Source organism: Felis catus, chromosome B4, assembly GCF_018350175.1.
Source record: "Felis catus isolate Fca126 chromosome B4, F.catus_Fca126_mat1.0, whole genome shotgun sequence".
In the NCBI taxonomy this organism is placed as follows: domain Eukaryota; kingdom Metazoa; phylum Chordata; class Mammalia; order Carnivora; family Felidae; genus Felis; species Felis catus.
In genome coordinates this window covers 118,978,190-118,991,191 of record NC_058374.1, presented here as the reverse complement: position 1 = coordinate 118,991,191, position 13,002 = coordinate 118,978,190, and positions in this window count along the sequence as shown.

The following is a 13,002-nucleotide window of genomic DNA, read 5'->3' as shown; positions in this document are numbered from 1 at the left end:
TCAGTTCTGTTGAGTGACTTCCCTGCTGGGATTCTAGAGATACAGATAAAGCCAGAACAATAAAGCAACTAACTTCCAGTTTCTCTTATCCGAAAAGGCTGGCTGACTGCAGGGCTTTAGGACTCTATCAAAATTACTGAGGTAATTTGTATCAGGACTTGGGGGCTATAAATCAATAGAGAGGATGCTTCTCTTGACTGGCTGTAGGTTCTTTCTTCTAATCCCCTCAGAGTTGAACCAAAATATGCAAGTGTCATGGGAAGGCCAATAATGCGATGCTCTGTGCAGGAAAATTTTTGAGCATAGCATCACACTAGTCATATCAAATAATCATTCAACATTTATTTACAGCTGTGAAAATATTGGAAGTAGAGGGCCACTGGTGGTAGCTCTGAATTTTTCCTCTCCTATTCCAAGACCTGACACAATGTACTTGCCACTCTGCATGGGATGGCACCCTGGGTAAAAGCTAAGAGTATGGACTCTAGAATCTGACTGCCTGGCTTTCGATCTTGGCTTTTTTATGTCTTGGTTTATGACTTTGGACAAGTTACTTAAATTCTATGTATCACAGTTACCTCATCTATAATATACATATAATAATATGTATTTATTTTATGGTTAGTTAGTGTTTAGTTTATAGAATTGTTTTGAAGTTTAAATAGGATCACCCATATAGTACCATTACCATGAGTCCTAGCACATAGGAATCCTGTAAAAAATGTTGTCTATTATTACTAACCAAACAAAGTCCTTCCCTGTAGAATCCCCCTTCCTCCAAATTTATGCCTTGCTTTTCTGTTGGGGAAATCATCTCTTGCCTGAGCTTGGTTCAGGTGGTTTGGTTGGATGATTCTTCTCCCTTATCCCCAAATTCAGAAATGATTTATGATCTGGATTTGACCAACCAGTCTATTCTATTTCCTCATGGCCACAGTGACTAGATCAAGGATGGGCTTGTGATCCAAGTAGACCAATGAGACCCTATCCTGGGACTTTGGTAGAGTGTTAGGAAGGAAAAGGGGATGTTGCTAGAATGTACAATGTAAGTCTGGAGGTGCTAGGGGCCACTGTGAGATAGTAGGTGGAAAGAGAGGCTGAATCCTGAATAAATCACTAGGTTCTGGCATTCTTGAAGCCAGATTTACCACTGGACTTTTCAAACATTGGCACCAATAAATGCCCTTTTGATTAAGCCAGTTTGATTTAATTTTCAACATCTAAAACAAGGGTGAGCATATGTCATTTGGGACAGCCTTAATTTATACCTATTGTCTCAGCATCGTTATGAATAGTGTGCTTTCACTCTCAGAAGTATCCTGATTGAGAGGATAAATTATATGGCCATCTTATTTAAACCCAAAAAATCCAGATTAATACAGCAATACTGGAGCAAAGACCCTTGTGGAGTCCCACCTCTCAAGAGGTCCTCAAATTACTCAGCACATACTGTATTCTCACTAGGGAAAGTTCTGGTGGATACACTCATCTTCATCTCTAATGAGGGTGTAGGGCCCCTTTGAGATGGCCACTGCCACAGTGACCTCCTTAGTCTAGCTCTGATCTTTAGGTTATGGCTGCTTAGACCTACTTGGGACTCTTGTCCTTGTACTGACAAGCTGAACTTCTCTAGTTAAGCAATCAGCCTTCCTAGTCAATCTGTCTCTCTCCCCACTTCCTCTCCTTCCTCCTTGACTACTCATACATGTGTGCACACTCACACACATGCACACACACAACACTGGATTGGGTGAAAACCACCAGCTCCCTTGCCTTACCCCATGACCATGTTTGTTCATTCTCTAGTCAGTTGTGCTAAAGGGGAGAGGTTTGTGCTGGGAGTTTGCGTGGGCAGACGAACAAGATCACTGGGATCATTTTAGGTAGTAGAAAACATACTGGTGAAGATCTGACTTGCATTAAGTGATGTTAGCTTCTTTGAATCTCTTGATTTTCCTTTGATGAAGCGTCCAAAGTGAGATATCAGAGGCAGAGCACTGGTCCTGAGCCAACTGTATAACCTTAGGCAAGTCACTTACTGCCTCTCTGAGCCTCCATTTACTTCACTATTAAATGGATGTAACAGTGTCTCATCTGCCTGTGGCACAAGGTTGTTTAATGTTGAAACACAATGATATATTCCATTGTGGTTTATAAGCTGCTATGTCAATGCAGGAGAACTGAACACAGTCATCATGCTATGGCAGCTTTCCTCATGTCTCACATGGGGTCTTGTTTGTTATCAGCAGGGTTCAAGAGATAAGTTGGCAAGGTCCTATTGCACTGTCAGGCTTTACAAGTGTGTATGTAGGTATATGCATATATGGGGAGGGAGAGTGGGAAACATTAAGTTATTTACCTGCACAAAAGTTCTTGTTTAGGCAACATGAGTTGATAATATCCATTGTTAATATTTAATGTTTACTTTTTTTTTTTTTTGCCAGGCCTAGGGCTGTGTACTTTATGTGCATTGTACCATTTTATTTAAAAAATATTTTTAGTTATTTGAGAGAGAAAGAGAGTGGACGCTAGCAGGGGAAAGGCAGAGAGAGAGAGAGAGAGAGAGAGAGAGAGAGAGAGAGAGAGAGAATCTCAAGCAGGCTCCACACTATCAGTGCAGAGTGATGCAGGGCTTGAACTTACAAACCGTGAGATCATGACATGAGCTGAAATCAAGAGTTGGACGAGAGTGGGTGGCCACCCAGGGTCCTCTGCATTATATCATTTTAATCCTCACAGTGATGTGAAAAAGTCTGTATCATTACAGACTTTATGCATTTTTCAAATGTAGAAATTAAAGCAATAATTGGCAGAATCAGGACTCAAACCTACGTCTGTTTGATCTCAAAGCTTTTGCTTCTAGAGCAAAAGCTCTAGAGGTGGTATTATTCTGTTCATTTTGTGCGTTGGGAAGAACACTTAGCCTGAAGTCAGGAGCTCTGGCTTCCATTTCCTCATCTGCCCTTAATGAGCAGGTGACCTTGGACAAGTCAAGCTACCAAATGGGCCTTTATTGCCCTGTGTGATAAATGAGGGGTAGATTAGATGATTCCTGAGGTCCCTTGAGGTTCAATGATTTCATGACTCTAGGAATTTGGGCTTGGGATCAAGTTCAAGTTTTCTTTAATGTCAGAAGGTCTAAATCTTTCCTTTGGGAGAGCTGCATTTTATCATAAACATCAGTCACCAAAGCCTCCAGCTGCAAATTAAGAATGAAGGAGAAGGGGTGGTTTGTAGGTGCAATGAAGGAGAAGTCCCTCCTGCCAGATATTTAGAAAATGGTGAAATTTCCATTGAAAGTATATTATTAGTAGTAGAAAATAATGATTAATGCCATTTCATGTTCCTTTCACAAGTCATGGTAGATAATGAACAATGATAACACTATGCATGATTGCTGATCCTTGTGACATTCAAAACAGATTCAGAATTCCTCTTCCACATACAGGACTCAGTTAGGACGCTATATTAAATTCAAACTTAGGGATCAGATTTAAAATTCAAATGCATATCCTTTTTGCATATCTATTTTGACACAGCATTACAAATTACTCACTGTAATATGAATTAAAGATGGACTTTTGCACAATGGGGGAAACATTAAAAAATCCTATTTAAATTTAAATCCCCTTTTTCCCTTTTCAGGTTTCCCCCCATATTTATCCCTCAGTATATCTGCTAATTATCAAAAGTATTGCTGTTTAAACAGTAATTTGTTCATTCACATTTTATTATTTTGTGCTGGTAGCGACTGCCAAGAAGCAATGTTGATATCTTGAATCACAATTAGTTCATTGTGATGTTCTTAAATGAGAGAATTTTAAGAGTACTTTGTCCTATCTACATTTTAGTATTTACCTAATGTACGTAGTGTAGAAAGAACTGATGTCAAAAAGGACAGAGTGGCAAATGTGCTTTTAAGTATATTATAATAGAGCCAGTGAAATGTGCAAAATGACAAATTAAATTTAATGTTCAGGTGCATTGCCAATTTGTTTGGGGGGTAAAAAGCAGCACCCTTTGCTAACCTGATAAGAATTAATCAGATTTTAATTACTCGATGTGCAACCTGGACTGTTTAGCACATTTATGCCGAGTAATCACTGGGGCATCTCAAGCCAAATGGCTGAAAATTTCCATCTTTTAAATTATGGGTATGGTTCTCTGTTAATCATTTTTGGACCCTCTAATTTTTGTTTTTTGGTTTTTTTTTTTTGCAACTTCATTTCTTCTATGACACTAATAATTTCCTTCAGGTTTTTCTTTTTTAGTGGAGGGGAACAATTTGCTATTTTGTAAAAATGGAAGTGATGCCCATCTCAGTGTTGAGGCCCTAAGGTTGTATTTCCAGTTTTGTGGAAATAACCTCTTTGCTTTCATCTATCAGGGCAACTCCTGGAGGTTAGGGGCGCAGTTTGTCACCACAGAGATGGAGTCTGACATTTTGGCCTCATTAACGCGGTGCTGTAACAAAGCGAGTGAACCTCAAACCTAATTTAGCAAAACAACCAAGCCCATAAAAAAGGGCAGGACAAGAAAATCAGAGGTGCATTCAATAAACTTTTATTATTGAACTTCAGAGTCTTTCTTAAAATTGCCAGAAGCTTCCCAGCTTTGTGCTGGTGCTTAGGAATTGCCACTCACAAATGTTAGCAAAGTTACCACGTCAGGCTCAGTAGATACGATGAAATCCAGAATCACATTCATTTTTGTGTTTCTTCAATTCCTGGAGGTCCTTGTTCAGCCTTCAATAAGATCAGCCCTGGACTAATCAATGAGAAATTGCAGAGAATATGAATCCTGCAAAATCAATAATTCGTATAATAATTACACAAACATATTAGAGAAGCATGGTAGTGCATAGCCAAGCAAATCCCAGGGAACATGCTCTTGACATCTTTTAAAACTCAGCCAGATATGATAAAGTTTTGCCTACCTTGCTTTTGCTTTAGGATGATCCTAGAGTTTAATAGAAAGAGTGTTGCAAGGTTTTCCTCTAATGTATGCAAGTTAAAAAATTAACACATATAAAAGCCAAGTTGTTAGTAGAAAAGTTTACATGAATTTTAAAAGAGACATGATGGTTCCAGATACAGGTTCTTGTCATATGTCTGAAAAACCAAGTCTACTGTCTCTCCTGACACAGTTCACACAGGGAATCCTAGTAACTGCTCATGGCTGCATTTTCATGGTCTGCCCCAAGACTTCTTCTTCTACCAGCTCAGGTTACTAATCTCATTGTTTTCCTCACCCCAACATCATGGGGGCATGAAGAGAACTGAATCAGAACCATGAGACTGGAGTTCTGGTTATGACCATGTGGAAAGACCTACCAATCCCTCTCACCTTCAGTTTCCTTATCTGTAAAATGGACATTACAAGATCGCTGAGTGTATAAGGTGAAGTGTTACTAAAAGTGCTTTCTTTCTTTTATTTTAGAAAGAGAAAGAATGGGGGAGAGGGGAGGAAGGGAGGGGAGAGGGAGAGGGAGAGGGAGAGAGAGAGAGAGAGAGAGAGAGAGAGAGAGAGAGAGAGGATCTTAAGCAGGCTCCACACTCAGTGCAGAGCCCGATGCAGGGCTTGATCCCATGACCCTGGGATCAAGACCTGAGCCGAAATCAAGAGTCAAACCCATAACTGACTGAGCCACCCAAGCACCCTGGTAAAAGAACTTTCTAAATTGTTTACCTCTGTAGTCCCTGCATGGTTTTCTGACCTGGAATAACTTTATCTTTGAGTAGAGGAGTCACAGAGAAGGCCTGTGATGGTTAATTTTGTGTGTCAACTGGACTGGGCAAAAGGATGCCCAGAGAGCAGGTGAAATATAATTTTTTCTGGGCCAAGAGCCTACAATGAATCCTCACTTTTCTTGTGAGCCTCACTTTTTCTGTGTGGATTCCTCTTTCCATTACCTAGCCCTGCCAGTTTCAGTCCCTTTAGCCACCTGGAGCTCCACTCATTGCTTCCTTAGCTCAGGGAGATTGCCCATCTCCATTTGCCCTCACTTTGTGTATTTCCCTCCTCTCAAAGAAGACAGCCCTGTGCTGTTTGCTGTTCGAAGTCTTGAAACAGTTGGGGCATCTGGGTGGCTCAGATGGTTAAGTGTCCAACTTCAGCTCAGGTCATGATCTCGCGGTGAGTTCAAGCCCTGTGTTAGGCTCTGTGCTGCCCCTCTGTCTGCCCCTCCCCCACTCATGCTCTGTCTCTCTAAAAAATAAACAAACATCAAAAAAGAATTTAAAAAAAGGCTTAAAACAATTGCTTTATGTACTTTGTCCAGTGTTAGAATTGTCGTTAGCAGGAAGCAAATCTCTAATAGTTATTCTGTAATAACTGGAAATGAAAGTATTTATCTAGATTATTTTGCTCTAAATCATACATGAATTACGTATTGCTGACAGTTTCAATACATTAAGACTTTGTCTAACATTACTGCTAGGACCTACCCAACCAAAAAGTGAATTTGATTTGAAAAATAAATGCTCAGAACAATGAAAGATGCTGATTTCAAATTGTAAGTTTCAACTACTATAGAATGAGGGTGCCCTAATTTAAGAACAAAGAGAAGATAATCAGACAGTGTTTTTCTACTCAACAGGAGTTTCAGGCATAATTGTGAAATCAACCAACACCTCTAAAGTTTTAAATTAAAATCTCTAAATTTAAGCTATGACTTCACACATGTAGCAACATCCTTGTGATTCCATATAATATAAACCATTATGTTGAAAGTAAACATTGACTAAAAGCACTCTCTCCTCTCTCTCTGTGTGTGCGTGTGTGTATATATATATATATGTATATATATATATATATATACATATATATATATACACATATATAATCTATCTATCTATCATCTTCTATCATCTATCTCTCATCATCACCTACCTCTCTCTCCTTGTCTCTTTCTGTAACATTTATTGAGCAGTTGCTGTATGTTAGGTACATTATATACCACATCACATTTAATCTTCACACACAAAAAAAACCCTATAAGGTTAAGTAAACTTTCCAAGAGTAGTAGTAATCTTGGGTAAGTCAAGGATCAAATCTAGACAGTTGATACTGTTGTTATAAGTGCTTCAAGTAATAGGGAGGAGGTGGATGCTTTTAGTGAATTCTGAACAAAAGTTTACAGCTTGTACAGTAGATTTTTGATGTTTGTTCTACCTTCTTGACAAGTTGTGTTTTGTGGATCCACTAGTAGGGGTACCCCCAAATAGAATCCACTAGATTTATTCTCACATTGTACAAAAATGACCTAAAATACAGATAAGGAAGGAAATTTTCCATTCACAGTTTATTGTTTGCTTGAGTTTATAACATTCCCCCTCCAAATATGTCTTGCCTCCTAGGAGAATCTTTCATGACATATTATGTCATAAGAACATACTAACTCAAATACAAACATCTGGTCTTAAAATAATGTTTCATTTCTTATTTCTCTTCTTTTTGTATGCTTCTTCATCTTGCCTAGTCCCACGGTTGTATCTTAGTTCAACCTTATAACATACAACATCACTCATGTCCATACAAAACAAACAACATGCATATACTAAAATACATCGTACAATAACTTCTTTTTTCCATTAAAGTATCAATAATGATTGAACATATTTAGGGAGTTTTGTGCCAGTATTTTTCTAAAAAAAAAAAAAGACCAATTTATGGTTACTGGTGTATACTTTAGCAAAAAAAATTGACCATTGCCTATGTCATCTGGCTTAATGGTACTAAAGACTATTGGGCTCATTTTTAAGAAGTCTCCCACATTTTCAGCTTATTTTTTTTCTGATTTCTCACTTTCTTGATATTCCTAGAATTCAACTGCAGGGAGAAAATAATGTTTGATGATGCCAGTAAAGTAAGCTAAGGAAATAGTATGAAACCAAGAATCACAAAGAAGAATGTAAAGATAGAAGTTGCTCTCATTGCTGTTTTACATCTGCAAAGAAAGGACAATGCCTAGAACTATTTGCTGTTAATTTAGTAAATAATGTACAGTTTATAAAAATATAAATTGTAAACTGTATGATATATCTTTTCTCTTAAAACTCTCTTTGTGCAGAAGGAAGTTGGGGGTTGAGATCATGTCAGCTGTAACATTGTTGTTTTACTAGGTTCGTCTTGATTGGTTCTCTGGAACTCCATTAACCTGCTTTCCATCGAGAGCCAAAGACATTATCTGCTGTTGAACTTAAAAAGAATTTTGCCATTAGAGACTGTAAGAAGTAGAGGGTGTTTGTTTTTTTTTTTTTTTTTTTTTTTTTTTTTTTTTTTTTTTTTCTAATTGAACCTGTTAGAGGACTGGGACCAAGTCTTATATTGCTTTTCTTATTTCCCCACAGTTCTCAGATCTGGCCTCTGTACCCAATTAGTATTTAATAAATACCTGCCTATTGGCTGACTTTCAGATTTGGAAATGTAGACTACCGTGAGATCAACAGGGGATTATGCACAAGGAAGAAACAGCTCAAAAAAAAGAGAGTATCTCCTTGTTTTGTTTTTTAGTAAGCTTTTTGTTTCAGAAGAAATTATTTTAACTTCAATCTGGGGTAATATGTAATTTTAATACATTTATAAGTAGTATAAAAGTATGACTTCACATAGCAAATTGTGTTAGTCATTTCATTTTAAATAACGTTTTACTCAAATTGAGGGTTGATGAAGGGAGGTAGGTGGGAGATGGACCAGATGGGTGATGGGTATTAAGGAGGATGCTTGTTGAGATGACCACTGGGTGTTGTATGTAAGTGATGAATCACTGGTATCTACTCCAAAATGAATGTTATGCTGTATGTTAACTAAGTAAAATTTAAATTAAAAAAATAATGTTTTACTTATCCTTGGCCTGGGAAAGTATCTAAAGGCATTTAGGTGCTAGCCAAATTCATTTTATCTTGGTAGGTAAGATGCTTATTAGATATGTAGCCTTATAAATACAATAGATATCTCTTATAGTGAGAAGAATTTTTTCTCTATTAAAAACTAAATTCTCAAAGAAGTTTCTGTACATTTTCAATGAGGTTTGAATGTTCATCTCATATGTATTCTTAATATTCTTTTGGGGACCTTGATGTAGTACTGCAACGGGAATTTTTTTCTTTCAAGGTACATTGAATTACAGAAAAAAAAATCAGTTGAGGGTAACATCATTAAAAGCCAACAGAGTGGGGCGCCTGGGTGGCGCAGTCGGTTAAGCGTCCGACTTCAGCCAGGTCACGATCTCGCAGTCCATGAGTTCGAGCCCCGCGTCAGGCTCTGGGATGATGGCTCGGAGCCTGGAGCCTGTTTCCCATTCTGTGTCTCCCTCTCTCTCTGCCCCTCCCCCGTTCATGCTACGTCTCTTTCTGTCCCCCCCCCCCAAAAATAAATAAACGTTGAAAAAAAAAATTAAAAGCCAACAGAGTATTATACTCATTAATTCCACAAGGATTGAAAAAGCATAAAAAGTTATACTATCAATTAACACAGAGAAGCTGGGGGAGGAAGGAATAAAGGCTTCCAGTCCCTGTCAGTGTTTTTCACAAATGTCTACCCATAAAACTTCAATAGCAAGACAAAGTGATTGATTGTGGATCCTACTGTCAGCTATCCCAACTTGAACTTTGCATTGTAGACTAAATTATAAAAATAATATTTATCTATTATCACTTAACTAGTACCTAAGTTTTGGGGTGCCTGGGTGGCTCGGTCAGTTAGGCGACCGACTTCGGCTCAGGTCATGATCTTGCAGTTCAGATTGTTGGTTCCAGCTCTGCATCAGGCTCTGCACTGACAGTGTAGAGTCTGCTTGGGATTCTCTCTCTCCCTCCCTCCCTCTCTCTGCCCTGACCCCACTCATGCTTTCTCTCTCTCTCAAAAATAAATAAACTTAAAAAAATAGTCTCCAAATTTTCAAATACAATTGATGTTGTGGGATAATGAACCATTTTTACACCATGAATTTGGGTATTTTCTGGCATCATTTCTTGTACCACTGTAGAATAATAATACTCCAGTTTGAAAAACATGGTATTGTGGGACACCTGGGTAGGTCAGTCGATTAAGCACCCGACTTTGGCTCAGGTCATGATCTCATGGTTCATGGGTTTGAGCTCCATGTCAGGGTCTGTGCTGACAGCTTGGAGCCTGGAGCCTGCTTCTGATTCTGTGTCTCCCTCTCTCTCTGCCCCTCCTCCACTCATGCTCTCTCTTTCTCTCAAAAATAAACACACATTAAAAAAAAAAAAGAAAAACATGGTATTGTAACACCTTACATAAATATTATTACAATGAACTTTCATTATTTTTTCACATTGTCTCCTCCTACATTTTGAGTTCCCTGAGGTCAGGGACTAGATCTCATTTTTCTCCATATTATCAGAGGCTAGTTTAGTGCATAGCAAACAATAGCATGTAGTATTTGTTTGCCAAATTGAATTAAATTAGTGCATATTTTATACTTGGGCTTGTGAAAGTTTCATTCAGACTGTATCTTTGAAGCAAATGATAAACAATAACAACACTACTAGTTACATGATGTTTACCATTGTCATAAAACTCTAGTCTTACGTATTTACATTTGGATAGAATTTCTTAACTTGCAGACATGGTGCTTTGTTATCAGTGCCTCACTAGTGTGCTGTGATCTGGGATGAGTCACCGCATCTGGTTGCTGCTGTTACATAAATACATAAAAGAATGTTTAAAAAGATTTTGCTTTGATTGGTCATTTTGGAAAATCCCTATATTATTGTCATGTTAAATGTCATTTAGTTCTGCTCTAATTCTTCATTTTCATCTTTCTTTTGTGCAAATGCTAAGGATAGGAAGGTCATGGGGGTTTTTCCTCTGCGAAAGTAGGACCTGGATCAAAAATTCAGAGTACCCTTGTGTTAGAGGGATGGTCCACTATGCCCCTGTTCTTCGGATGCTGATCCAGAATATATTTAAGCACGAAGGACTGCACCATCTTGTACACAAATATTGACAAAGCAAGGAAGACAGAAAAGCCAATCTTTTGCTTAATGAGTAACCAATCCTTCTAGGGACAATAAATAGTCAAGGCAGTAAGATGTCTTTTTTAAAATTTTGACTTAGAAAAAAAAGCCCCCAAGGATGCTTTACTTCTATAGCTGTGGAGATGATCATGGTCTTAGCCAGTCAGGACCAGGCACCATGTAAAGAGGGAGTGGACTCTTTGTGTAGCTCTGGAAAGCAAAGGATTGCCATAGGTGTCTATGATGGTGGGGAGTGCCAGCGTGGGCAGAGCTTCTAAGAGAATTAGAAACCACCGGTACTTATTATAAACAAAAATAGAGAAATAGAATAGATTTTGGTGCTAGAAGCATATAAGCTCTAAACTGTACTTTATTATGGTAAAAAAAAATTCCCCTTCAAAAGCTAATTTTAGTTTTGAAGTATAGAGTGATTCTACATACATTGCCTTATGGAATGACTGTCAAATTCTTGAATGTGAGAAGGTAGACTGTAGATCTAGGGCTACTGTAATGGGTAATATTGCTACCTGCGGCCTGTAAGCAAGCTACAGACTCCTAGGGCTTAGGAGTATCTAAGCCTATCAAACAAAGTATCTAAAGTATCTAAACTTATCAAAGACAATACAGTAATTAATCCCACCCTTTGTTTTTTATTGTATTATCTTTGATCTTTAGAAGGTTTCGTCCACTTAATACAGTTCTCTCAATGCTGGATATTAGCTTTGCTTCTTCTATTTTCAAACTCTAAATGACATTTTTAGAGAAAATATTTATTTCCATGGAACAGAGTTTGCTCACGTACCAAGTAAGATTTAAGTTTTTAGAAATTTGCGGTTGAGGTCACAGTTCCTTAAAAGGGCTATAGAATGCACTTCTTGATAGACAATTTTTGTTCTTTGCGAAAACAAGGGCTGCTTTATCCAGGCTATATTTGAAAATTAAATTTCTAAACCTGAACCTCCCCCTTATCCCCCAAATCACTTTCTTTTGTGTTATAGTTGATCTCATTGTTTATGATTCCTCAAACCCTTCCAAGGATTTTAAGAACACTAGTTCTCTGAATTTAAATACAGTCTACTTGTAATACTTAGAGTGGTTTCCATTTTCTTACATAAATGCCAACTGATATAGAGCATGCGAGCATAATATAGCAGGATACAGAAAGAGGAGGCTAGGCATCTCAGACAGACTAGGGCTACTGTGTTTACCTTCAATCAGATGGGGACAAGTTAAAACTATGTGTGCAAGACATTTAATACGGGCACACATACAGCTAACCAAGAACAACATTCTTAAGTGATTTAAATCTATAGACGTAGATAACATTAGTCTTTCGCTTTTGCCCTGCAGAATAATTGAAATCAAGCTTTGTCCTGGTGGATTCTTTAGCCTTGCATGAGAGACAGGCAACATCCAGTGTTCATAGGCTTTTTTAGTAGTTGTTTCGTTGGAGCTGGGTTGTTCGGAGTATGTGTTTCTTAAAGGGGCAGAGTGCAAGGCTAGTCAAGTTGGTTCACCAAGCTTGAGTAGACAGAATTGGCTGGTGGGATGCCCACTTCTATCATACCATGCTTATTCTTCCAGAAGTTGTTCATTTGGCTAAAGAGGATGACCTTCAATCGTATAAATAGGAACTACTTTTTTAAAGTTTATTTCTTTATTTTGAGAGAGAGAAAGATAGAGCATGGGCAGGGGAGGGGCAGAGAGAGAGGGGAAAGAGAGAATCCGCAGCAGGCTCTATGCTGTCAGTGCAGAGCCCGATGCAGGACTCACTCATGGACCATGAGTCTGAGCTGAAATCAAGAGTCAGACCCTTCACTGACTGAGCCACCCGGGCACCCCAGGAACTTTTAAAAAAAATCAAGAGTACACTAGTAGCTGTGGCAAAATAAATTATTTTATTTATATATTTACATTTCCATCCCTCACCACACAAATGTAAGCTTCTTGATAGCAAGGTCCTTAAATGTCTTACTTTATCTTTAGTAAATAATATGCTTTTACCTATTCAAATCAT